We start from the raw sequence: 25,655 nt of genomic DNA on the forward strand, positions 1-25,655 counted from the left end.
TCCCGCAGGTGTTTCCTCCATGGAGGGCGAGGTGTGGGCTGGGAGGACTCTCCCTCCAACGGTTTCCAAACTTTTTTTATAAAAGTAAATCTTACTTGGAAATAGCATGTGCCCAACAGCTCAAAGGAAACGTCCCTGTCAGACCCAGGTAGGACTCAGGGCCACACCCTACTCCCAGCCCAGTTCCCCGGCTCCTCAGCCACACCCAGGGTCCTGGGGTAACAGCCTCCAAAGGCCAAACCACTCCCCACCCCTATTCCCACTCCCTGAATGGGGTGACTGCAGCCCAAGCGAGGTGACCGCAGAGATCTCCCCAACAGGGGTGTTCCAGGATCACTGGGGGAAGCAGAGTGACTTCAGTTTTCAGGAATTTTCCTACAATAAAGGAGAATAAAATGAAGCAAGCTGCCTGCCTCGGAGGCTGGCGGGTGCCCAGGTCTGGCCCTCTCACTGCCCCGGGTAAGGCTCGAATTCCTTCACCAGACCTGCTGGACGCCCGCCCCGCCCCCACGCCACCAGCTCAGGCCTCACTGTCCCCATGGCTTCTGGTCTACCCAAGTCCTTGGGCCACAACTCCCTCTGCCTGCCCAGACACACCCTATGGGGAGACTGAGAAAGGGAAGAGGTTAGGGCATTCCCTGCCAGCCTGGGAGGGCATGGCAGGGACTCTGAGTCCTCCCAGACAGCCAGTGGTCCAAAGTCAGCCACCCTGCTGTCTCCCATATGTGGAACTGGGCATTTTCTTAAGAGACCTCAGAGAAGCCAATATATAGTCACCCAGCCAGGACGGAACCTGGCCTTGGGTGCTCCCACCTCCAAGCCTTTGCACACGCTGGTCCTCCTCCCTGTGACGGCAGCCTTGTACACGTCTGTGAGAGTCCTGGTGTCCTGGGCCTCAAACCCCACATCCTCCTGGGCCCCATGGTACCTGGCAGGACACCAGATGAGTGAGACTAAACAGGGTCTTATCTGGGCAACGAAAAGGGCCTTGGAATCCGGGAGATTCCAGGAGGAGAGGGAGGATCACAACCTCCACTCACCAAGTTCTCCGTTAGCCACTGGCATCCTGCAAAGCACTTGGCAAAAATGAATTGTTCAATCCTCACAATAACCCTGTGAGCAGAGCCCGTGGGTCAGGCAATCTCGCACAACCTGGTGAAGCAAATGCTATCAGTGCCCCCACTTTAAAGGCAGGGAGGCTGGGCACGGTGTCTCATGCCTGTAATCCCAGCACTTTGGGTGGCCAAGGCAGGTGGATGATTTGAGTTTGGGAGTTCGAGACCAGCCTGACCAACATGGAGAAGCCCCGTGTCTACTAAAAATACAAAATTAGCTGGGCATGGTGGCACATGCCTGTAATCCCAGCTAGTTGGGAGGCTAAGGCAGGAGAATTGCTTGAACCTGGGAGACAGAGGTTGTGGTGAGCCGAGATTGCGCCACTGCACTCCAGCCTGGGCAACAGAGTGAGACTCTGACTGAAAAAAAAAAAAAATACAGAAACTGAAGCCCAAAGAGTTTAAGTAATGCCCAAGACCACACAGCAAATAAGTAGTCAGCCAGGACTCAAACTCAGCCTAACCTCCAAGCCCATGCTTTTAGCCATTGTGGACTACTGAGTTCTTTCTCTTCTCTGGGACTCAGTCTCCCCATATTTACCATGAGATAGCTTGCCAAAGCACTTTCAGGGAACACTAGTTCCCAAATTAGAGAAATGTTTGTGGGCCCTACTTTCTCTTGTATGTTAGCATATCAAAGGCTCTGATAAGTCCTGCAGGAAAGAAGCCCATAACGCTTGGTTGGGCAGTTTCCCAGCCCAACATGAAGGTAGAGCCTTTTTTGCATGGACACTCGTTATCAACATGGAAAAAAGCTCAGAAATCTTGACGCCACACAGAGGCCTGCCAGCACCTCCAGCCCCCTCCCCTCTCTTCCCCTTTGAGCTGTCCCGAAGGTCATTAGCGAGCATGAGATGAGCTACAGGAGACGCAGGCTGCAGCGCTCCCCGGGGCCACTCATCAACGTCCCTGACACTTCCAGGAAAGAGGTCCCCGGTGAGCCTGGGGTATATTCAGGCCTATCCCACCTCCCTTCGGCCAGTGGCACCTGCTTATGGGAAATGGGCACTGCCAGGCCTGTCCCCAGGTGGGCCATTCCATTAAAGCCAGCCGTGGCCAGCTGGGCCTGTGGCTTCATCGCAAGCAGCTCAGACACTCAGGATGTTGAGGAACAGAGAGAATATGAGGATGTCGGAGTTTTAGGAGCTGAGAAACAAAGCCTCTTAGAATTGTGGAACTGAAGCCAGGGCTACAGCGTGTGCCTACAGTACCAGCTCCCTGGGAGGCTAAGGCGGGAGGATTGTTTGAGCCCAGGAGTTTGAGGCTGCAGTGAGCTATGATTACACCACAGCATTCTAGCCTGGGTGACAGAGTGAGACCTTGTTTCTAAAAACAAATTAAAAGAAAGAAGAAGAAGAATTTTGGAGGCCAGCCACAGCGACTCACTCCTGTAATCCCAGCACTTTGGGAAGCTGAGGTGGGCAGATCACTTGAAGCCAGGAGTTTGCAACCAGCCTGAACAACATTGTGAAATCCCATTACCAAAAAAAAAAAAATTAGCTGGGCATGGTGGCACATGCCTGTAATCCTAGGTACCTGGGAGGCCGAGGCATGAGAATCACTTGAACCCAGGAGGCAGAGGTTACAATGAATCGAGATGGTGCCACTGCACTCCAGCCTGGGTGACAGAGTGAGACTCTATCACAAAAAAAAAAAAAAAAAGGACTTTTAGAATTGATTGAAAAGACTTGGAACCTAAAGGAGAAGCAGGGATAGGAAGGCACTGGGGACACCAGCCTGTTTTGAAGGGACCTCAAAGAGCCAAAGAGCCAGCAGTCGGACTCTGGTGCCAGGCCTGCCCAGCGCATGCTCCTGGGGTGGTCCGCATCCAGGCAGAGGCTCATGGCCTCGTCTCCTCCTGGCCTTCTCCAGGGCGCCACTGAGGCCAGCCTCCTGGGCCCAGTGCACACACCAGTCAGCACCTGCCCAGGGAACACAGCGCCTGAAGCAGAGGCATAAGGTTCAGAGGAGCTCTACAGCCACCTGGAAGCTTGGGGCCAGCCTGCCCCTTCTCTGGGCCTTATTTCCTCCTCTGTCAAGTGGGCGACTCTGATGCCTGTCCCCCGCCCACCTTCTCTGGAGCCAGAGCCCTCCAGGTCCGCGGGCTCCAGGAGGCCCACAGGGAAGAGCAGAGCTTACCTTCGAGCTGGCCGTGAGGGGCAGAGGGTGCGAGCCATCTCCCCTGCCCCAGCCAGACTCTCTCCCCTGTCAAACCACAGTCGGACCTCAGCTGTCTGGCCGAAGTTCCCCTTCCCCATCTGCATTCCCACGTTGCCCAAGGCCAGATCCGCAAGGTCAGCCCAGTCACCTCCCTCCTTGTTTTCTCAGGGAGGCAGTCCAGCTACGCCAGGTCTGGCAAAACTCCCATCTTTGGAGCCCAGGACATTTAGCATTCCCCAGGCCAGCCACCAATCCTCCCTTTCTTTTCTCCTCCTCCTCCCCCGGGTCCCAGATCCTGAGCGCACCCTCCCCAACTAAGTAGGCTGGGTAGGACACAGTTCTCCCCTGCCATGGCTGGCGGCCCGAGCCTGGCTGCACCTGGACCCCATCCGGGGAAGGGAAGTGGAAGCACTGGGTTCCATCCCAGCTCCTGAGCACGCGGCACAGCATCACTGAGCATCAGGAGTTGCACACACCGAGGGCGGGGTGCTCACCGCCTCCAGCGACACAACTGTGGTCATTAAGCTCTTTGAACATGCAGGACAGGATTGTGAGTTCTTTACACATGTTGACTCATTTAAGCCTCCTCAAAACCCTTGAGACAAGTACCATGACACCCACTCCACAAATAGGCCAGCGAGGTCCAGGAAGGTCAAGTTATCTGCCTGAGGCCACACAGCTACGAAGTAACAAAGGCTGGATGCGAACCCCAGCGCCGGCTCCGCAACACACGCTGTTCATCTGGAAGCAGGTTTCCCTCCTGAACTTACCTGACTCTAAGGAAGCGCTTCTATCGAAAAGTCACAGTAAAGAAGGCTCCCACCAACACAGTTCCACGGGTTCACGAGGACGCCATCCCTCCAAGGGCCTAAATCAGGGGGTGCATGGGACCTCACCCAGGTGAGCTTGGATTGTGGCTCCACTGCACTCCCAGGCCACTCACCCCCTGGGCTTGCTTGTTTCTGACCCCCGGGGGTGCAGCCCAGTGACCCAAAAGAATCTTCAGGAAGGGTTGTACTGAAGGGAGGGGTGTGAAGCTCTCACCCCCAACCACTTCCTTGTAGTTGAAACTGCTGTCTTTAACTGTCTAAGTCCCTTGAAGTACCATCTGTGACCACCCCCCCACAGTTCCTAGTGCCACCCCACCCACCGGCTACTCCATCAATGTTGGGGAGAAGGGAGATGGAGGGGAATGGAAAAAGATAAAGGGGGAAGGGATGGGGAGGAAGAAGGGGAGCTGGAGGGGAAGGGGAGTGAAGGAGGAAGACGGGAGAGGTGGGGGTAGCGGGGGGAGGGAGCAGGAGTGACAGGGACGGGGAGGAGGGGGAGGAGGTGGGAGAATAGTACCTGAACTCCTTTGTGGCGTCAAGTGGACTTACTGTCTCTACATTAAGAATGTGCACGGCAGACAAGGGCTTCTCCTTTGCTGGTGGGTCAATGTCCCACACCTCTTTTCAAGAGGACAGAGACTTTGAAGCTGGGCCACCCCAGCCACTGCTCCCTCACTGGAGCTCCAAACAAAGGGGACAGCCAGGGAAGAGAGGCTGAGAAGCCGAAGCCGCCAGCGTGGGAGAAGGGGCGCAGGTGACAGAAGCCCCTAGCAACCGTTGCCCTGGCGACCATTGGCAGCTGCAGAGACTACGTCACAGCTCGGCTCAGACCCAGCAAAGCGACGTGGCTCCGTATCTTGTCCTGTGCCCAAGTCCTCAACTCAGACGCTGCCCAGGCCAGACAGGCAGCTGGCAGGAGGGAGGGCAGGGCTTAGGACGGTGACTTATCGGGATCCTGTCTTGATGGGACTGCAAAGAGCCGCAGCTTCCAATTTCTTGAGAGAAGCAGAACCTCAGGTTTTTACATGAAATCTGCAAGTTTGTCAATGTTGACTTTAAAATCAAATCTATTTAGAACCCAGTCTGGGCCACCCAGTAATCAAATTATGCCTAACGGTAGCTGGATTTGCTTCTGGAAGCTGCCAGCCTGTGGCCCTGGCCTCAAAGCAGGCTGAACACCCTCTAATCCCACATTGACTGTTGTGAGCACAATGTGTGCATCATAGAGCTCTGAAAACTCCTCCTCCAGGGAGCCTTCCCAGATTGCCACAGCCTACCAAGAATCCCCCTTCTGAGTTAGCCCTAGGCCTGGAGGTTCCTCCTGACTTCCTTCTAGAACTCCCAGTGGGGTGGCTAGGAGCTCAGATTATCTTTTTCCAGTTTGGAGAGGGAGGAAAATAAAGGCAGAGCTTCTGAAACTCCTACTGTGTGCCAGGAACTACACTTGACATTTTGGAGATCCATTTCTCCAACTCTTTAAGATTGGCCCTATGAGACCCACCTTACAGATGGGAAAACAGAGGCTCAGGGGATGTGACTTGCTGTAAGCCACCTAGCTGGTAAGGGTGGCTTATAGCAAGTCACATCCAAGATGTTAAATAGAATTTAAACAGAGATATTCCCTGGGACATGACGATATCAAGACCAATTGTCCATGTGACGCCTGACTGATCCCTAATGCCCCACAATGTTCAGTGCTTGGCCAGATTTTATTTGATCATCTCCAGTGACAGGGAGCTCACCTCCTTCCAAGAAGGCACATTCCTTTGATCTCTAATAAGTTTTTCATACCCACTGAGTCAAAGGGAAAAGGACATAAAAACCGTGGGGTGCCCCAAACAGGGCACAGGAGAGAACCAGGAGTTAGAACCCCCACTGAGGCTTTCAGATCCAGACAAGCAACAGCCCAGCAGATAGGGCGGGGTTGCTCAAGGGTGAAAAAGATCCCGGCGTCTCAGTGGACGAGCTTCAAGCGCTTTCTCAGAACACAAGCGGGCAACCCCACTGGCCATCACACTCCAAGGGGAGTCCAGGGGAGGAAGGGGCTTTGGGACAATTTCTGGCAGAGGCCATGGGAAAGGCAGCAGGGGCTTGGGGCCGTGGGGATGGCGTCTCTGCAGCTCCCCTCCTCACACGCCCCTCCATGGCCCAGAGCCAGGAGGCAGCTTCAGTCAGGAGGCCGCTATTGTCTCACTGCAGGCCCAGAGCCGGGTCCCATTCAGGCCCTATTTTTGGCCCCCGGAGGAAGAGGAAAGAAAGCAAAGAAAGGACTTGCTGTTCTCTGGTGAAACCTTCTCCCGGAAAGCCTCACGGCGCTTGCTGGCTGCAGAAGGCGGTCTCCGTGGCATCAAAGGATTCTGCGCTTAAAGGGAGCTGGCAGGGAGCTGCGGCTCAGGGGACCCAGTAGGAGGCACAGATGAGGCACACCACGCCTTTTACACACACTGGGCACTCCCTTATGGCGGCAACCCAGAGAAACAGAGGCACAGCTTCCCCAGCCCCACCCAGAGTCCCTAAACATCCACCCATGGTAATAATAAAAATACCTGCTCATCACACCCAGAGCCAAAACCCAAAGCACTGTCTGACTTCACACCTACAACATTCCCGACGGGGAGGAGGCGGGGACTGAAATGATGACGCTCATTTCATAAGTCAGGGAACTAGGCTCAGGGAGCAGCATGACTGCTGAAATCACAAGCCAGTAACCACAAGCCTACTCCCATTCCCCGACCTGACGCCAGCTCTTCCCTTCCTGCAGTCACCAACTCCAGCCTCTCCAGCCTTCCAACGGGACACATCTCCGGGCCTTCGCACGTACTTTTCCCTAACATAGTACATCCTTTCCAGGACCCTTCCCCTGACTGCCTCCTTCTCAGGTCTCAATCAAATGTCCCCTCCTCTGAGAAGCCTTCCGTGATCACCCAACCAAAATTATCTTCAGCATCCATCGCTCTCTTCCATGGGACTTTGATTTGTTACCCTTACAGTACCTAACACTGACGTGACTCTGCGATTAGCTTACGTGTTATCCCTTGGTCAGCTTCACTGTCTCACCTATCTTCCTCCCACCAGCATCTCAGTACCTAGCATGGTGCCTGGTCCACTGAAGACGCCAGTGACTGCAGGATGAATAAATGAATGATTGAGGCAGAGCTGGGGCTCTAACCCAGGGCAGGCAGGCTCCACACCTCTTCTCAAAAGGAGCCATTCCTGATAGATCTATAGAAGATCAAGAAGATCCAACTCCAAAGTGCCACGCAGGCTATGTGAGGGGTGCGGAATGGGGAAGGTTCGAGCACCCAGCCACCTCCACTCTCCAGACCCTCACAGGATCAGGAGCACGCACACCTCTGCCAGGTGCTTGGCCAGAGAAGGGTTTCCGAAACTGTGCGTAGCCTGATAGGACCTGAAACAGTAGGCAAGCTCCCCTTTGCTTTCCTGATGGGGGCTCCGAGAAGTCCTGCAGCACAGAAGCCTGGGAGCCCTTGCCTTTCCTCTGCCACCGGGGCCACAGCCAGTTTTAATGGGTGCTGGATGAGAAGATGTCTGAGATTCTATCTGAACCTGTGAGCATGAACCTTGGATTTTCTCTCTACATTAAAGCAAAATTACCACCTCCAAGACCCTCAAAGGCCCATTCCTGTGGTTCAGATCTAAGGGGTCCCAGGTAGCAGATCCGCCAATGAGTGGGTCACTTGCCCGTTGCTGCAAACGCCAAGCTCCTACCTGGGCTCCCCATGGGCTCTCCAAGGTAAAGCAAGGAGGAGAAAGAGCACGTGCCTATGGCCATGGGTCCTGGGGTCCAGCAAGCTGGGGGTAGGGGGTGTCCCAAGCATCAGTCTGCAGAGACTCACGAGGGAGCTGGGGCAGGGAAGGGAGCCATGCGCAAGTGCAAACCACAGAAGATGCACTTGGCCTCCCACGCGTCCACGGCCGCTCTATGAGGAGGTGCTATCATTCCCATTTTATAGCAGGGACACAGGGACACGGAGCTTGCCCAGGAACACAGAGCTGGTAAAACTGGATCCAAAGGAGCGTGGTGCACTCCTTGCCTTGAGCTGCCTCCATTGTCCTGCATGGCACCCTGGATCCTGCCCTGGCATCGACACGGAGAGTCAGCCGCAGCTATTCCATAGAGGGGGAAAGGGAGGCTCAGAGGAGCTGAGCCAGGGGCTCAAGCCTCAGGCCCAGGAACAGGGGCGGGGCCAGACCTTGCTGACTCCAATGCTCGAGTGGTTTGCAAACACTACCGTCCTTCCTAGATCACAGTCACTACAGTTTCTGACTCCAGTTTCCCAAACCCACATGGAGGGACAGAGACAGGACCCTAGGGCATGCTGCTACCTGCTGTCTCCATGAAGAGGCACTGGGTGTCCTCCCCCTTCATGGCTGGTGAGGGTGCTGCACTGGTCCCAGCTCCCACCACCTCCAGCTAGGGCACAAGGATGCAGGCAGGTCTGTGCATCTGGACACAGATGCACAGCTGTGTCCTCCTGGTCCCCTAGGTGTGCGCAGGTGGTAGAGCCCCCACAGTAGGAGTACAGCTTTGAGGAAGCTGTGCACAACGGTTTCTTCCAGCCTTGCCCACTGCCCACAGCTCTAGGCAGGTGGGGGTCGGGGGAGTGCCGTGGGGTCAGGAACACCCCTATTCAGGTTCGAGCCTGTTGGATGAGGGAGAGCAAGGGGCCCAGAAGACTCGGGAGGTGGGTGTCCTGCCGCTCCTGACTTCTCCATCAGGCCCTCCCAGCTCACCCCTGTCCTCTTCAGCTGGGTTCCTCTCCCGCTCTGCTCCCTCCCATCCAGCCCACTGAGCTATTTACACATGGACAGGAGGCTCCGAAAATGCATTCATGGCATTCATGGTAGAAGCTCCTTGGAAGAAGCTTGCCAGTCGGCCAGGCTATGAAGAGGGTGTCTAGATGGAGGCAGCACCTGCCCATAAGCATGGCCTGATGCACCTAGAATGACCCATATGTCGCTTAGAGACTTAACTACTCGGGAACATGGGAATTGGGTGCCCATCTCCCCCGAGGCTAGGAAAGCTCAGGGCTGGAAGGAGCCATGAAGAGGAGCCCCATGCACTGCCCAAGTTGCCTCTGCAACACCCCTGCCACTCTTGAATACCTACAGAGACGGGGAACTCACTACCTATCATGGGAATGGCCATCTGTGTTACTATGAGGAGAAGCCCGGGCTAAGAGGCAGGAGACTGGGCTCAGGCCCTGCTGCCCCTGACTGCTCTGAGCCCTGATTCCTCATCTGTGACATGTGGATAAAGTTCCAAGTCTTAGAGGGCTGGCAGCACTCACGATTGAATGAGGGTCTTTGTAGGCAGGGAAGTGTGTGCCCCAGGGGTGGGGGTTTGGCCCGTGACCAGATGATGACACAGCAGAGGAGCAGTGGGCAGAGGACATAGGGCTGAGATGAGTCAGGGGCCCCGGCCAGCCCCTGGGGCTCACCCCTAGCATCTGTCACCATCGAGGCAGGTGGGTCTGGGCAGTTGTCTGACCCCTGCCACAGGGTCCGAGACCCAGGGTGCCAGCCACTGAGCCACGCCCTGAGCCCCAGACTCAGCCAAGGACCCAGAAGGGGTCAGCCGCTCAACCTAGCTCCCAGGGGCCACGGGAGCTCACCCAGCAGAGAAGTGACCACAGTGCAGTTCTGCCCCAGGAAACCAGCTCCCCTGGAACCCAGGCCTCCTCTCCAGGGCTAGTGCTGTGGCCTCTGGTCCCCGGACAGGTCAGCCGTTCTGTAGGTAATGGCTCCAGCCCAGCTCCCCAGGCCCAGGGTCACTTCAACTCACTCCAAAACCTGGGTTGGGCTCGGGTCTTAGGGATCACGAAGGAACCCCAGGCTGGACAATGCCTCGGGCCAGCAGATCGAGACCCCAGTAATGGGCGTGTCCAAAGGGGAAGCTGTCACAGGACTGGTGGTTTTCCCAGTGACATCTTGGGAGGATGGTGCCATTGTTCTGGATAAAGTCTCTGTCGCTCTCTAAGAACGAGGCTTGGTCATGGCTCAGAAGGGACAATGACAACAGCACTTGAGGTGTGCCTGGCCCTGCACTCAGCACTTAAAATCTAGAGGCTCACGTAACCCCCTCGAGGTGCCGTTACCATCCTCATTTTCACAGTTAGGAACATGAGGTGCAGAGAGGTTAATATACCTGTACCAGGTCACACAGCCAGTGGAGCTGGGACAGAATCAGGCAGCCCCAGAGCCCATACCCCTAACAGCCCACCTCGTGCTGCCTCTCTCGGGAGGTGGCCTGGCTGGGGCATGGGGAGGCAAAAGTCTGGGACAGGTGGGAACAGGGTCTACGTCGCATGAGCCCCTACGACGTGTGGCAATCTCAGTTCATCCCCACAGGGTCGCATGTAGATGTCAGAGACTTTCATAGCCCAAGTAATGAAGTTTTGAGAAATTCCTGCCGCTTGCTCAAAGTCACTTTCAAGGCTTTGAACCTAACTCAACGACCCCATGATCCTGAAGATCAAACCTTGAAATGAGGTTTAGAGAGGACCTAGCATTGTGCCAGGTACATACTTTGCAGCCATTTGTCACCCTAAATTTCACAGCACCCCTGCAAAGCGGTAGCGTTTATCTCTATTTACAGACAGGGAAACAGGTCCAGAGAAGCTGGGATCTTTGGCAGTGGAATGTGAGTCTCCACAGCTCCCCCCCAAAGTCAGCTTTCCCCCGTGGGCCTCGAGCATCCAGGCTGGGGGGACTGGGAGGAGAGAGACCTGGAGGCAAGAGGGCCGGGAGGCGGCAGAAGCGGCCCTCTGTCTCTTGTTTTGGAGTTGGTGGCAGTGGCCCTGAGTCTGGGAAGCCAGGCTGGAGCCATTCACCGCAGCGCTTCTCAGCCTGCCAGGGCTGGGCTGGCTCTTGGACAGCGAGGCCATCTCCCCCGCCACACCATCTCCCACTAATGCAGAGAGGCCTGTCCACCGGTGCCTGGAAGCATGCCAGCTCCCCGGCACTGAGCTTTTATCTCTGCCTGGAGCTGCCAAGCATACCACAATCTGCCTGAGCCCGACGCCCACCACACCACCCTCCTCACCAAAGCGCGAGTGAGGCTGGAGGTGGGTAAGTGAGCGCCACTGGCGTCCAGGTGGCCACTGCTCTCCCAGCAGTAGCCGGAGCAGGAAGAAGTGCTCACAGTTATTACAGGTTAGCTCTGGGCCTCAGTATACCCATCTGTCCAACGGGAGAGGTAATGAGAAAGACCTGACATTCCCACGGGACAGGCCCTGCCCCATACACTTTCCTGTATCAACTCTCTTCAGGCTCGTAACAGCCTCTGAAGCAGGTGTGATTGTGATCCACAGTTTACAGATGAGGAAACTGAGTCATGGGCCCGTGTTCATACAACCAGAGAGAAACAAAGCTGAGATTCTTCCTGAGCAAGCTGGCCTCACCGTCTCCATGGGCCCTGTCACCCCCCAGACGCATGGATTTGGAAGTGGCATGAGCAGGCTTCAAGACACGGGCATGTGCCTGGCTGGCTGAGGAGCCCCTCCCCACCAAGAGACAAGAGCCCAAATTCTGGATCCCCAAAGATGTGGGGTTGCTCACTAGGTAAGCCTCCCCTGCCTCAATGTCCTCATCTGAAAAGCGGGTGTCGTGTGCAAGGCACTGAGCCCAGGGCCTGGCAGAGTCTGAGGTCAGGGAAGGTCCAGGATTGCTCCTGTCCAGGCTGAGCCACCAGGGAACCAGGGAGAGTTTAGGGCTTAGCCGACCTCCTGCCAGGGCAGGCTGGCACGGGGCAGTCGTCAGAAAACATGTGTCTCCTTCTCCTCCCCCCACCTCGGCCCCTCTACCCAGCAGTCCAGGCCTGAGCCCAGAATCTATGGGGCTTCCCTGGGGGCCTCCAGGAGCCCCAGATGGGGCACCACAGACAAGAGGAGGGGCAGGGTCTCAGCTGAGTGACAGCCCAGGAGAAAGCAGGCCTGGGAGACTGAGGGCCCCGCCCCACCCGGTTTGAGAGACCCCTTTGTGCCAGCCCACCCCGCCCCCATTTGCCATCTGCCCAGTTGCTGGCAGATTGGTCACCCCTGACTGCTGGGTTTGCTCACATGATGCCCCCATCTGCTGTGAGTCAGAAGGCGGGGTCCACAGGGCCACCCCCAGCATGGGGATGGGGGCTGAGCCCTGCTCAGGCTCCGGTCTGGGAGGTGGCACTGGGGTTTGAGGCTCTGTTGTCACGCTTCCTTCTCTTACCTTCATCCACCCGACCTCCCCACGGCCTCCTCCGTGGCCTCCCTGGGAGCCCTGCCACATGGAAGCCCATCCCACAGCCCCCCCAGGCCCCACCACACGAAGCTTCTGCGCAGGATGGAGGGACCCGCATCCCAGCCCGGCTGGAGGACAGTCCACAGTGGCCCCTCCACGGCTGTCCTGCCCACATCCCACGCCTACCTTTACCATTCAGGGCCCTGTCAGGAGGCCAACCCCCACACCAATCCTGCCACAGTTCTGCCACCTCTCTTGCCCTTCCCTTCCACTGGGCACCCCCTCCCCCTCATCTCCCTCACATGTGAAACTGTCCCCAGGCTCGAGCCTTTAGCCAGCTGCCAGAGACTGGGACTGCCGGGCCCGCCTCACACTGCAAACCCATCCTGCTCTCTCCGTCCTGCTGGGTTTGCAGCCTGGGTCCCCAGCCCCACACAGCACCCACCTGGCAAGTCCTCCCACCTCTCCCCCAGCCCCCAGATCAGATTGGGTCCTGCTGGCCTGGCTCATCAAGTCCCATGAAATGACCCATGCCAGGTGTCCAGTGTCACCCTCCACATAGTCCCCAGGTTGTACTGGTCCCCAGATATTTTCCTACGTAGTTTCCTCCATTAGGACTCCCCCGACAGTGCTCATACGGACATCAGCTCCTTCCCCACCCACCTTCTCCCAAGCCCAGCCACAGCGTGGTCTGCAGAGTCCCCCTGGTCCTCTTCCCTGGCCCTCTATTAGCAAGCTTATCTCACACCTCCATCTCACCTCCTGTTTTCTTTGTGTCCCTGACAAAAGGAAGTGTCACTTCAGGCTGACTGGCCTCTGCCCAGTGGCCCAGGCCGGGACACAGCCTGTCCGTCATAGACCACACGTGGAGTGGTATTCTCCGTCACCCCAACACCCTTAGAGCCAAGCCCCCCAGGCCTGCAGGAGCCGGGGCAGCTGCGATCACCCCAAACACCCATTTAACAGCTGACCTCCTGAGGCCAGAGGAGAGGAAGGGAAGGGGCCTTGGTGATGCTGTGACCGAGGTGGGTCCATATCTCAGGTCCCTATAGCAAAGAAGGGGTCAGATCTGGCCGTAAGAGCTCATCCCACACCTGGATGTTGGCAGAAAGGATCCCCAACAGGACCCCTGCCTGGGCTCTGGGGAGCCAGCGTGGCAGCCCATGGCCGTTAATGCCCAGAGATGCCCCTTCTCACACAGTCTCTGACCCCAAGGAGCCAACATGCTGCCCCGGGTTACCCTCTGGGAGGGGCAGGGGACTTGGTTCTGGGTCTGGGCCACTCATGAGTTCTGAGACACCTTATTCGCCTCACTCATGACCACGTCCCCAGCAGAGTACAGAGTGCACAGTAAGCGCTCAATAAACGCTTCTATAAATAACTTCTTAGTCCGCCGAAGGAGCTACAAAGGCTATTCCTACCCAGCCAGCGGACCCCAGGCCACGGCTGCTCCACGTTGGGATGGGACTCCTTGACGCATCCCCTCCTCCCCACTCCATAAAATGCGCCCCAGGCCCATCCAAGTTGAGCACTGGGAGACCCCAACACTACCACACAAGGGAGGCGGGTTGGGGAGCGGGGAGGACAGGAATCATCAGCTTCCTACACGCCTCTAACCCCCGAGGGGCCCAGGGTGGGAAGTCCTATCAGTCCCAGGCAGCCGGAGCCCTCAGGTCTGGTGGCGATGGGCAGGGTGTTCAGCCGGCAGCCTGTACTTCCCCATCTGCCTATCACCGGTTCCAGGACTCTCGATGTTCAGAGACCCTGCGGGACCACCTCCTCCCAAGGATGGCTTTGGTGATGAAGAGCATGGCGGCCCCTGGCTCAGTGGGGACCCCGGACCCAGCCCCAGGGACAGCTATAGGAAAGCTGCCCTCAGGAGTCCCCTCAAACACCCCCTCCTCCCTGGGCCTGGTTCCTGCCTTTCCATCCCTGGATGAGCTCGGTGACTTTGGGCAAGCCGCCTGCCCTCCCAGAGCCTTGGTTCTCCCAACTGGACAGTGGGACCACTGATCTCACAGCCCAGAGAGCAGACCCAGTGACTGTAGCACTCTGAGCCTCAGTTTTCCCAGCTACAAAATGCCTGGCAGCCCCAGAGGTGCAGCTCCCTTGGGCCCTCCCAGGCACCTCCTTCTTGATCCATCCCTACTCTAGAGGCCCCCCACAGCCATATTGATCTGGGCTACATCCCACCAAGATACCAAGACCCCCCAGTTCCCCATTTCACAGCTACCCCTACCCACTACTGCCCAGCAGTCACACGTGCACTCATGGACACACCCACATTCACACTCACACTATTCCTCTTCCCCAGTGCTGTCCAGCCCTTGTTTGGGTACCTGCTGCCAGGTGGAGGGTCCCGCACAGGGCCGGGCGGCCAGACCACCTCTCAGGATCCACCCCCAGAGGCTTAACCTGCCAGTCCTGGTCCCTGCTGCATGCAGAGTGAGCTGGAGAGCGTGGGAGGCTCCCAGCCCATCTCCTGCGGCAGGGCAGGGCGGCAGCCAGCGCAAAGAGGGAGGAATGGGTGTGTTTGCTGGGGAGACACCCCCTCCTGCCCCAGCTGGGCTCCTCCTCCTCCCTGAGCTCAGCTGGGGATGACTGACGATATTTGTGAGTCATGGATTTCTCAAAGGGAGACCAGGAGGGGGCAGGGCTGAGAGCGCTGAGGCAGTGACCCTGGGGGATGCCCATGACTCAGCGCCAGACAAGGGGGCACCTCAGCCTTACCCCTCATCCAGGCAGACAGGTGCCAGGCTTCAGGGACAGGCAGGGACCAGGGATCACTCTGCTTCCTCATCCTCCATCTGTTGCTTCCCCAGGGCCAGTCTCCCCAAAGTTCCCGCAGAGAGGCCGGGGTTGCCACAGCAACAGGGCCCTTGGATGCTGTCCACCCACCCCCCAGGTCAAGGCGACAACTGCCCCTTCCTGAAGGAGAGTCCAGCCTCCTTGGCAGCTGACGGGAGCCAGTGCTGACCGGCAGAGCGGAAGGCAACTGGGAGGGAGAGGGTGACAGGCAGCCGGGCAGGAGGCCAGCCAGGCCATGCGAGACTGACCGGCTGACCCACGTCCCCTCTGCACCGTGACCCGCCTCCCCTCTCAGTGCTCTTCAAGCACCCACAGTTTCAACATCCCAAGTCATTCTGGATTCTGAGACCCCAGGGGCTTCTGGAAACTGCCTCCTTTAATGCATCTGCTGAGCCAAAGGGGAAACTGAGGCTCAGGTGAAGAGCCATTCCCAGTGTCCTCAAAAGCTCGAGAAGTGTGGAAATTGGCTATGTCCCATCTCCCTTCTGGTCATTCCTCTGTCAGCAGCACCTCCCACTGCTGAGGTTCAGTGCCATTCTGGGTTGGGAGGCTTTGGATAACTCACACTCCCTGCAGAGACTCCCATCTGCCCTCCGAGAGGATTTCACAATGTCAGAAAGGCGAGTGGCAACAATAGCAGTAATTACGCTGGCTGACCACCGTCTGCATTCCAGCCCCAGATCGCCCCAGCAGTGGAGAGAAGTCAAACCTGCTGCTCAGACCAGCGCCCAGGACTTGCCAAGCCCTCAATAAATATTCCCTGTGAATGTGGGATGAAGAAAAGGGGAGCATAAGGCAGAGACATGCAGCTCAGAGATGAGAATTTACCTGCCCAAGATCACACAGCAGGTAGGTGCCAGAGTTGGAATGACTGGGGCACAGGTGGTCTGGCTCCACGGCCGGGTCTCCTAACCACTCAGCAATCCAGCTGCCCAGGCCTCAGTGTGGGGCCTGCAGGCGTGGATGCTCGGGGAATTTGAGATCCCTTCTCTCCGGCAGGGATCTACATTCTAAACAAGGGGGCCTGGAAAAGCTTCCCGATGCCACGATGCCACGTGGAGGCAGAATGAATGGAGGGCCTTGGGCAGCCTAGGAGCCCAGGCTGCCCCAGGTGAACTGCACCCCTCACCTACCTGCCTGAAATCAAGCTGCAGAAAGGAAGGGCCACAAAGCCCCCCTGTGGGGTGCAGGGAGGCCACAAGGCCAGAGCTTCCAGAAAGCACTGCCAAGCTCCCCACCCTCGAAGCCCCCAGTCCAGGCTGTGGGCCAATGCCTAGGGCAGGCAAGCGCAGTAAGCACTGCGCCCATGTCAGGCCCGCCGCCCCTCCCAGGGCTGCAGTAGGCACTCCCTTATTGCAGGCCAGGAAGGGCCAGCCTACACTGGGGGGCCCGCTAACAAGGGAGGATGAGTGAGTTATTCAGAGGAAGACTGGGAGTCCGAGGCATATCACCACTCCGGCCTCAGTTTCCCCAAGGTCAGTCCTTCAGGGCCGGACCAATTGGTAGCTGGGGTAGCCTCAGCTATTTCCCAGGGACCAGGGCCACAGGGCAGCTGTCCCCCCACCCCCACCACCACACACACGCCCCACAGAGGGTGCCGACCAGAAGGGCACAGATGGAGAGTTGAAGGCGCCACTCTCTCTGCAGATGGCTGGAGGGAGTGCAGAGCCAGCTGCCACTCTGACCACATAGGAGAGGCCTATGGGGCCACCTGGCCAGGCAGGAGTTAGCTGCCCCACTCTGCCTACCCCTCTCACCATCAGGCTATGTGCCCGGGGCAGGCAGGTGGGGAAGCAGGGAGACGAGCCTGGCTCTCATGGCAGTGATACCCGGAGTTAGTAATCAGCATCCAAGGGGGCTCTGGGAGTCGAAGGGAGAAATTCAATGAATTATTAAACACAACACTATCTGTTATGAGCACTGATAGCAGGACTAATAATAACCTGCTACGTCTCGAGGTTTTATGGTGTAAGATGCTCTGCTTATGCAGATCATTCTCATTTTTTTCATGCAACCCTGTGGGCTGGATACCACTGGTATGTGAGAGACGGTCAGAGACATGCAGTACCTTAGCCAAGCTCACACAGCCTGGACCTGGCCGGCCTCCAGGTGTCTTGCCACAGTCTATCTCCACTTTCCAGAAGGGGAACTGAGGTACAGGGAGAGCTACCCAGGCCTTTCGGTAACAAAGCCAGGATCTGAACTGAGCGTGTGGACCCCAGAGCCCCTGCTGAGCCTTGAAGGAGAAGGTGGCCTTGATAAACAGAGACAGCAGGAAGGGCATCCCAGGCTGAGGGAACAGCATTGGCTGAGGGGGAGAAGCAGGACGTGGAGCCTTTCTTGGAAGGAAGTGGGACCTTTCTTGGAAGGAAGTGAGAGCAGAGGGCAGATTCTGGAAGATTTTGAAAACGTGGAGTTTTGGCTTCAATCAAAGGCACTGAGGAGCCAGAGAAGGTGTTTGGGTAGGAGAGGCCTGATTAGCCCTCAATGTGGTCTTCAGACCTACAGACAGCCTGAGACCTGCTGAATCTGAATGGGTGTTTTAACAGGATCCCCAGGGGGTTCCAGAATTGGAGGTATGAGAAGCCCTGGTCTGGACTCTAGGAACTTGTGTAAGCAAGGATGTGGAGGGATGGGCGGAGGGGTAGGGGGGAGTCAGGTCCGGGTGGGGGGAAAGTCAGGTCTGGGTGGGGGGAGAGTCAGGTCCGGGTTGGGAGGGAGTCAGGTCCGAGTAGGGGGGAAGTCAGGTCCAGGTGAGGGGGAAGTCAGGTCCAGGTGAGGGGGAAGTCAGGTCCAGGTGGGGCCTTGAAGGCAGCAGACAAGGGGAAGAGCTGGGGAGGAGACTTTGGTCCCAGAGACCAAGAAAAGGGCTGGGACTTCCCCACCCCCCACCACCACAACCCGACAAGTGAAGGTGGGGCAGAGGAGAGGAAGATGATGTTGGAAACGTCCCTGAAGCACTGGGGGCACAGGATGGGGTGCAGATCCGGAGGGCAAGGAAGACTCTGCCCCTGTGTGCAGTGGAACAGGGGTAGCTCTGTGGCATGTGGGTCCCCCCTGCTTCCCAAGGCAGCTGGAAACACGTCACTGGGGCTCAGCAGTGAGGGACTAGGGTCCCCAGGCCCAGAGAAGAGGATGGCTGGCAACAGAGTCCAGAGATGGTATAGGGAGAAAGAAATCTGAAGATGCAGGAGCCCTTCGTTTTGAGGGACGGAGGTGAGCGGCTCTGCTGCTCCTCCTCTCTGAGCCCGGGGTCTCTGATCACAGATTCTGAACTCAGGTTCAGGCCAACTGGCTTCTACTCCCAGCTGGCCAGCTGGATAACGTGGGAAAGCATCTCTCCATCCATTTGTCTCCTCACCTGCCAAGTGTGGACCAAAATAGCACCTCCTATTGGGCCAATTCAATGAGGCCACAGGTGTAAATCTTGCAGCCCAGGCCTGGCAGAGGATGGGCACTGCTGATGCGTTGGCCAGGACACTGGTATTCAGAGCAGCCTGCAAAGGAGGCAGAGAGGGAGCTGCCAGGGGAGTAGGAGGAGATCTCCAAGACTACGAGGGCCCCAGGCCAGGGAGAAGCGGCGGGGCATCCTTGCCATCTGCGGTGACTGAGGCCCGGGGAAGTAGGAGGACGTGGTGGGGCTGGGAGGGTTCAGAGGAGGTCTTCAGCCCCTTGTTCCAGCTCTAACCCTCCAGCCAGAGCAGCAGCATTTAGTGGGAACCAGCCTAGCAAATAGCGAAGAGCTGTCCCCACCTGTGCAAATGGCCGAGCAACCTCTGCCTGCTCAGAAGTGGGTTTTGTTCTGTGTTGTCTTCCAGGCAGGGTCTCGCTCTGTTGCCCTTGCTGGAATGTAGTGATGCAATCAGAGCTCTCTACAGCTTCAATTTCCTGGGCTCAAACAATCCTCCCACCTCAGCTTCCTAAGTAGCTAGGACTGTAGGCGTGCCCCACCACACAGGCTAATTTTTGTATTTTTTTGAGAGACAGGGTCTTGCTACGTTGCCCACACTTGCTACGTTGCCACTCTTGAACTCCTGAGCTCAAGTGATCCTCCCTCTGTGGCCTCCCAGGATGCTGGGATTCCAGGTGTGAGCCACTGCGCCCAGCCTCAGAGGTGGGTGTTTTTCAGACAAGAGCAGTTCCATCCAGGCTTCTCCCCTTGCAAGCCGAGTGACCGTGTAAACCATTGAGCACAATGCCTGGCACACAGTAGGTGCTCAATAAATCTTGGCCAACATCATTATTATTATCATAAAGTCCACATGGATGCCAAAGGCCCAGCACCCCACCAACTGCAGTTTGCAGAGGCCTTTCACATCTACTACCTCCTCTACAAAACTGAGAGTGTGGAAGGAAGGAAGTGAGAGCAGGGGGCAGATTCTGATCATTCCCATTTAGCAGAGGTGAAAACTGAGGCTCAGAGAGAGGACCTTCCCAAAGCGCCACAGCAAGTAGGCAACAGAGTCAAGACCCTATCTCAGACCACATGTTTTAATGGCCAGTGCTCCCAGCCGCCTCCCTGCTCTTTCCTGTGGGAAAACCTCCTGGACACAGGCGTGGGGTACCCATGATAACACCATCTCCCATCACACCCGCCCCAGGGCCCAGCAGGGATTGCGGCGCACATGTGACTCAGCCGCCTTCACAAAGGGAGCTGTGTGTCTGGTTCCCTAAGCCTGCCTCCCCCACCCACTGCCCATCCCCCAGTCGGGGAAAAACAGGGAGCCTGGCCTAGCCAAGATGCGGGGGAAGCAAGGTCATCCTCACCGCTAAAACGGGACAAATCTAATGGCACTTCAGGTCCAGCCTTGGGATAACAGAGGTTGGTGCCAGCTTGGATGATAGGATAAAAGGCCGGGCACACAGGAGGGGCGAGTGTGCCCAGGTCCAAGTCTATTTTCTGAGACCTTATTTGGAGCTCTGAGGACAGACTCCACCTAGCTGGCTCCCTTGGTGGGTGGAGCCTGGTCAGGTGCTCTGCCCATGTTTAAGCTGCATCTGGTTTCAAAGCGCTGGGGCTTGTGGTCAGGGAGGAGGCACTCCCCGGGTGCCAGCCGGGCTCCCGTGTCCACACCTGGCTGCAGCACTGGCCTCTCTCCACCCTGTCCCTGAAGGTTTCAGACGTGGAGCAGGTGGACTCCTGTTGAGCACTTATCCTGTGCCAGGCAGGTGATGCAGTTTCCCCCACATCATTGCCCATTTGCAAGAGAAGACTGAGGCTCAGAGACGGAAAGGGACTGACTCAAGATCACACAGGATTAGAGCCCAGAGCTGCCTTATTTGAGTCCTGTTTTCCCCTCTCCATACCCTCTTCTTCGTTCCAATGGCATCTTGACCACATGCCAACGAGAAATGGCCTTGGGCCCAATGCAGACAGACATTCTCCCTCCCCCAGTGTCACCCTGTCCCTCCCTGCTGGGAAGAGGTTACTGCAGAATGCAGTTTCTTAGGGTTCAGGCTGGCTGGGCCTCCAAGGCCCACCCCTGCCTGCTGACCTCCCCAGCGGAGAAGGCACGCTTGGGTGCCCCAATGCCCGAGATAGAAGGTAAACATCGTGGCCGCCCCTTCTTCCCAAGCATGACGGAATGTCTGACCTTTTGCCTAGCCTCCCAGGAGCACTTGGCAGGAAGGTCAGCTCCAGCCAGAACAGGTCATTCTGGCCAAATCCCTGCCTCTCCAGCCTTCAAAAGCCCCTGAGCCCAGAGCAAGGCTGGGCTACCACTAACAAGCCCTTCCCCACCCAATCACATGCCTACCGTGATTGTGGGTCCCTCTTGCAGTGTGCATGACTGGGCATCCAGGGGCCTGGGTTCTTGGGTAAGACTCTACACATCCCTGGATGTCACGGTGCCCTCTGCAGCTCAGGGGATTGGAAATAGAACCACAGCCCCTCCTCCGAGTGTGGTTCCTGGGAGGACCCCTGCCTGATGCCTGGCTAGAGGCAGCCTTGTCTGGGAGAGCCCCGGTGGTTGGGAGGCTCCAAACTGCCTGTCACTCCACCTAGACTCCACCCAGGATCACCCCAAACCGCTCCAAATAGCCAACTGTGAGATTTTGCATCAAATTGTCCAGATTTAAGCTGTCTGTGCCTCAGTATCCTCATGTGTAAAATGGGCCTATCAGCCTATCTTAGAGGACCTCTGTCACTGCCACTGCTGTATCTTAGGTTTAGATATGGGATCCCCACTCTCTTTTAAGAGATGGGATCCTGCTGTTGCCCAGGCTGGAGTGCAGTGGTGCAGTCAGAGCTCCCTGCAGCCTCCACACCTGAGCTCACAGGATCCTCCCACCTCAGCCTGACGAGGAGCTGGGATTACAGGTGGGCCACCACACCCAGTTTGGGCTCTCTTTTAAAATCCAAATTCCCCCTGTGGAGAGGGGATCAAAAGAGGCTTCTGACTCCTCTGTAGACACCTCCCTTCCTGAACTTGGGGTCCCAGCTGTGGCATGGGGTCACCAGCATCCCCTTACCTCAAGGCCATATCCCAGCTGCTGCTCTTGCCTCTAAAATTGTGCCTCTGCAATCAGCAGCTCCCTTGGCCCTGGCCTGTCAGGTCTGAGTGGCAGCTGCTCGATGCCAGGCCTGGGTCAGGTGCCTCTGGTCAGGCAGTGAGGCATTGTCGCTCCTGTGCCAAGGGAGGCAAATGAGGCTCAGAGAGGTTTAGTAACTAACCACAAGGCGGCACAGCACTGTGCAAAGGCGGCAGTACTTGCTCCATCTTGAGGAGGACTGTGTATCATCTTACTCAATGCCAGTGTCCCCAGATGTCAGCTTTGATCTCTCCTCGTGCACCCCACCTCCACCCCCACTCCCTCTGCACGTAACACCCCATCAGTGTCCAGCACAGAATGTGTTAAGGTGTTGGCTACAAGAGACCTCCTCACCTGGAAACCAGGGCTGCCACCACCTCTCTTGGTAAAATAAAGAGCTACAGTTGAAACTACTTTGTGGAAAGCCCACGGACCCAGCCCCCCAACACCTCCCAGAAATGCCGCCTTCCACATGTGCCATGCCCAGCAGCCAGGAGCCCCCGGGGTCTCCCCCTAAGTGCTGGGCACAGATGGCTCAGAACGCGTAATGGAGTAATGATGACAGCCACTCATTAGCAGGGACTGCCTAATTAACAGAGGGAATGTGGGGAGCCCATTTGCTGCCCACACGTCCCAGGGAGCCAAGTTGGTAGGGCAGGCACAGCGCCAGCACCCCACCCGCAACTCCAGACACCCACCTCTGGCTGGCGCGTGCGGCCCATGAGACCAGGGGAGGGGCCTACTTCTGCAGCTTCTGGGTTTATAGACCACTGCCCCTGCCCCTCCTTCATGGAACAGACAGGGAAACAGGCCCGGAGGGAAAGGGAGCCTAGCCCAGGGTCCCACAGGAGGCAGTGGCAGGGCCGGGCCCTTTCTTCCACGACAGTTCCCTGTTCCAAAGAGTCCTCGGCCACCATTGAGGAACCTGGCCGAGGAAACAAACAGCTGGTGGAGGGAGGGACCCTTTGAGGTTCCCCTCCTGCCTCTTGCAGCCAGGGCAGGGAGGGCTGTGCTGGTGGGTGCAGGGAGCTGGGGGGAGCAGGGGGACCCTCTGCTGCCTGCTGGCTGGGCACGCCCCCAGGCCTGCACCCCGTTCCTTCCACTTGGCTTGCCAGGGGAGCTGGCCTTCTTCCCCCAAGTCAAAAGTCAAAAGACCTGACCTGGGCCAACCTGCTCCCAAACCGGTTTCTGTGGGATACCGGGAGGAAGCGGCTCAGGGCGCTGCGGAGAGCAGGCCGGAGGCTTCGGGTCCCGCTGCCTGCCTCCCGTCCACGCTCAGGGTCCACGGCGTCGCCCTTGCCCTGCGTCCTGCAGCATCCTCCTCTGGACGCTGGGGACACACCTCACACCTGCTAGTGTCCAGGTGCGAGGATGGCCACCACGCCAGCATGCCCGGCCACGCTGTGGGGTGCAGGAGGTAACCCCAGAACAGCCAGGGCCTCCGCGGAGAGAAACCCAGTACCCCGAACAGGCCACACGCACGGGACCCTCGGGCACTGAACCAGACCTGAGGGGGCACCAAGGTCAAGGGAAACAGGCTGTCGGCGGCGCCCCACTTACCCTTCCCACCCCGTCGCCCACCCACCTCTTACCTCCAGGTCTCCGCAGGTCCCTCACCGCCCTGCGGCGCTTGTGTGGTCCGCTCCTCCCCTCCACCTCTTCCAGGGCCACAGGCACCCAGCCTGAGCTTGTCTGGGCTGGCCGGCAGCCCCAGGTGAGGCTCCGCCTGCTGTCTCGCCCCATTTCCGGCTGCCCTGCAGCCACTGAAGCCGCCACCCTCTTATTCCCAGGTATCCTTGCCGGGACCCACCTGGCCCTGCGGTGCTGAGTCCCCCACCCCTCGCCTCTCTCCCGGGAAGCAGGGGCTGCTGGATGAGCCTGCGGGAGTCCTTGGGTGTCTCTGGGTCTCGGCGGCTGCCCAGGGCTGTTGGGAGATGCTGCCCCTCATTCGTAATCTGCCAGCTCTCTGAGTTTCTTCCTGCCTCCTCCCTCCGTCCAGGCCCCGCCTGAATCCGGGCCCAGACTCACCTGCCTGTAATAAAACAGGCCCAGCCAGCAGCTGGTGGGGCTGGGAGGCGGAGGCGAGGGGGAGGGGGAGTCCTGCAGGACGTCGGACAGAGGGAGAACTGGGGTGGACAAAAGGCAGGGATGGAGGCCTCTTCCCAGAAAGGGCACAGTGGCCCCTGCTCCAGGCATCCTGGGAGGGGACAGAGTCCTCCAGGCACGAGGACTAACCCGTCGCCCCTAACCCTGCCTGCCCCGCCCCGCCCCCCTTCACTCCTCGGCTCAGTCCTGCAATTCTCAAGGGGAAGCTTCTCAAGTTCTCACCCCCAGGCACCCCTCGTCCAGTGCTTTCTGATTCCTACCTCACATCCCCAACATTGAGAACACCGAGCCCCGCCCCGCCTTCTAGAAGCCATCCAGGTGATTGCTGCTTTCTTCTACAAAGTCTCTATCAGGTGCCGCTGTGGGTCACGCCTGGTGCGAGGCGCTGCATGCACCCAAATGCACCTTCCCTCACCTCCCCTCACCCACTGTTTCCCCCACGGTCCCCCAGGCTCCCCCTCGGCTGGGACCAATCCCCAGGTGTCAGAATTCTTTCCTTCTCGGTCTGTGTGCCCTGCCAGAATACCAAACCCAAGAACCAGCACAGGGCCTGGGATGGAGAAATTCTGGGTGACTGACAAGTGCGGAAATGTGGGAAGAAAGCACGGGCGGCGGATGGCTGGAAATGCGGGCAGGCGGGGGCTGCCTCACATCCTCAGCCAGTGTCTATTGAGGGCCTGCTGAGCGCCAGGCACTATGCCAGGCATGGGGCATCCTGCAGCCAAGAAAACACGGAAACTTTTGCCGTCTTAGAACTGTGGAGAGAGAAACAAGAAATGAATAAGCAAATAAGTATTAAATAGATCCAGTGGCATCTGGGCACAGTGGCTCACCCCTGTAATCCCAGCGCTTTGGGAGGCTGAGGCAGGGGAATCACCTGAGGTCAGGAGTTCGAGACCAGCCTAGCCAGCATGGTGAAACCCCGTCTCTACTAAAAATACAAAAATTAGCTGGGTGTGGTGGCAGGTGCCTGTAATCCCAGCTACTCAGGGGGCTGAGGCATTTGAGCCACCTGAGCCACCTGAGCCACTTGAGCCTGGGAGGCGGAGGTTGCAGTGAGCAAAGATTGCAACACTGCACTCCAGCCTGGGCAACAGAGTAAGACTCCGTCTCAAACAAACAAACAAATAAATAAATCCAGTGGTAAGAATTATGGAGCAAAATTAAGCCAGGAAAGGGGAAAGAGTGATGGAAGTGGGGTGGGACAGCTTAGATGCTGTCTGGGAAGGAACACATGAGCACAGACTGAATGCAGTGAGCAAAGGGACCTTTGGGATGTCCCCTGAGGCCAGGGCTTGGTGTTTAAGAAGCAAGGAGGAGGAGGCCGGCTCAATTCTGTGTCTGAACAAAGGATCCGAGGTAGAGATGAGACGCAGGAGGTGAAGCAGGGATGGGCGGACAGACGGTCAGATGGGAGCGGTGGTGGGCCCAGGTCTGGTGAAGCTGGGTCTGGACTGGAGCCCTCTCTGACTCACCAAGGTGGTAAAGGAGGGGGATCTGCTGGCCACAGCCCAGATCCATTCCTGGAGACCAGCCCCAACCCCACTGGCATTCCTAGTCCCAGCTCCCTCTTGCCCCTCTTCCCCATGGCAAATTTGCAACAGCCAATGCCACCTCTGCTGCAGCCATGGGCATGCAGGCCTCCTCTGCCCTGTGAGTCTCTTGCTTGAGTACAGATGGATTTCGGGCACGAGAATGGAGATGGAGTGTTGGAGGGAGGGAGCCTGCGGATGACAGCCTGACCTCCTGGCTCTGGGGTTTCCCCATGGCCCCAGAGATGCCACCCACCCTGATAAGGACACCAGGGGAGTCCCAGTGACTTCCTGTCTACCCACTGGTCACTCCGCCACTCCTGACGCCCATGCTC

At 57.7% G+C, this 25,655-nt stretch overlaps 1 protein-coding gene across 9 annotated transcripts in view; it reads right to left on the reverse strand.

Annotated features, from left to right (window-relative positions):
- Window positions 1-23,406, reverse strand: part of ADGRG1 (adhesion G protein-coupled receptor G1) — a 43,798-nt gene extending 20,392 nt beyond the window's left edge. For 2 of the 9 annotated variants that reach the window (XM_037729290.1, XM_017502608.2), the window contains exon 1: window positions 4,623-4,946. The gene's annotated coding sequence lies outside the window, so the exon portion shown is untranslated. Of the gene's footprint in view, window positions 1-813; window positions 1,260-4,045; window positions 4,434-4,622; window positions 4,947-11,850; window positions 11,862-14,682; window positions 15,192-23,274 lie in introns of those variants that run through there. The other 7 variants (XM_017502610.1, XM_037729289.1, XM_017502607.2 and 4 more) reach the window with 7 other exon arrangements.
- Between the last annotated feature and the right edge of the window lie 2,249 nt (window positions 23,407-25,655).

Source organism: Cebus imitator, unplaced genomic scaffold (assembly GCF_001604975.1).
Source record: "Cebus imitator isolate Cc_AM_T3 unplaced genomic scaffold, Cebus_imitator-1.0 Scaffold297, whole genome shotgun sequence".
NCBI lineage: Eukaryota > Metazoa > Chordata > Mammalia > Primates > Cebidae > Cebus > Cebus imitator.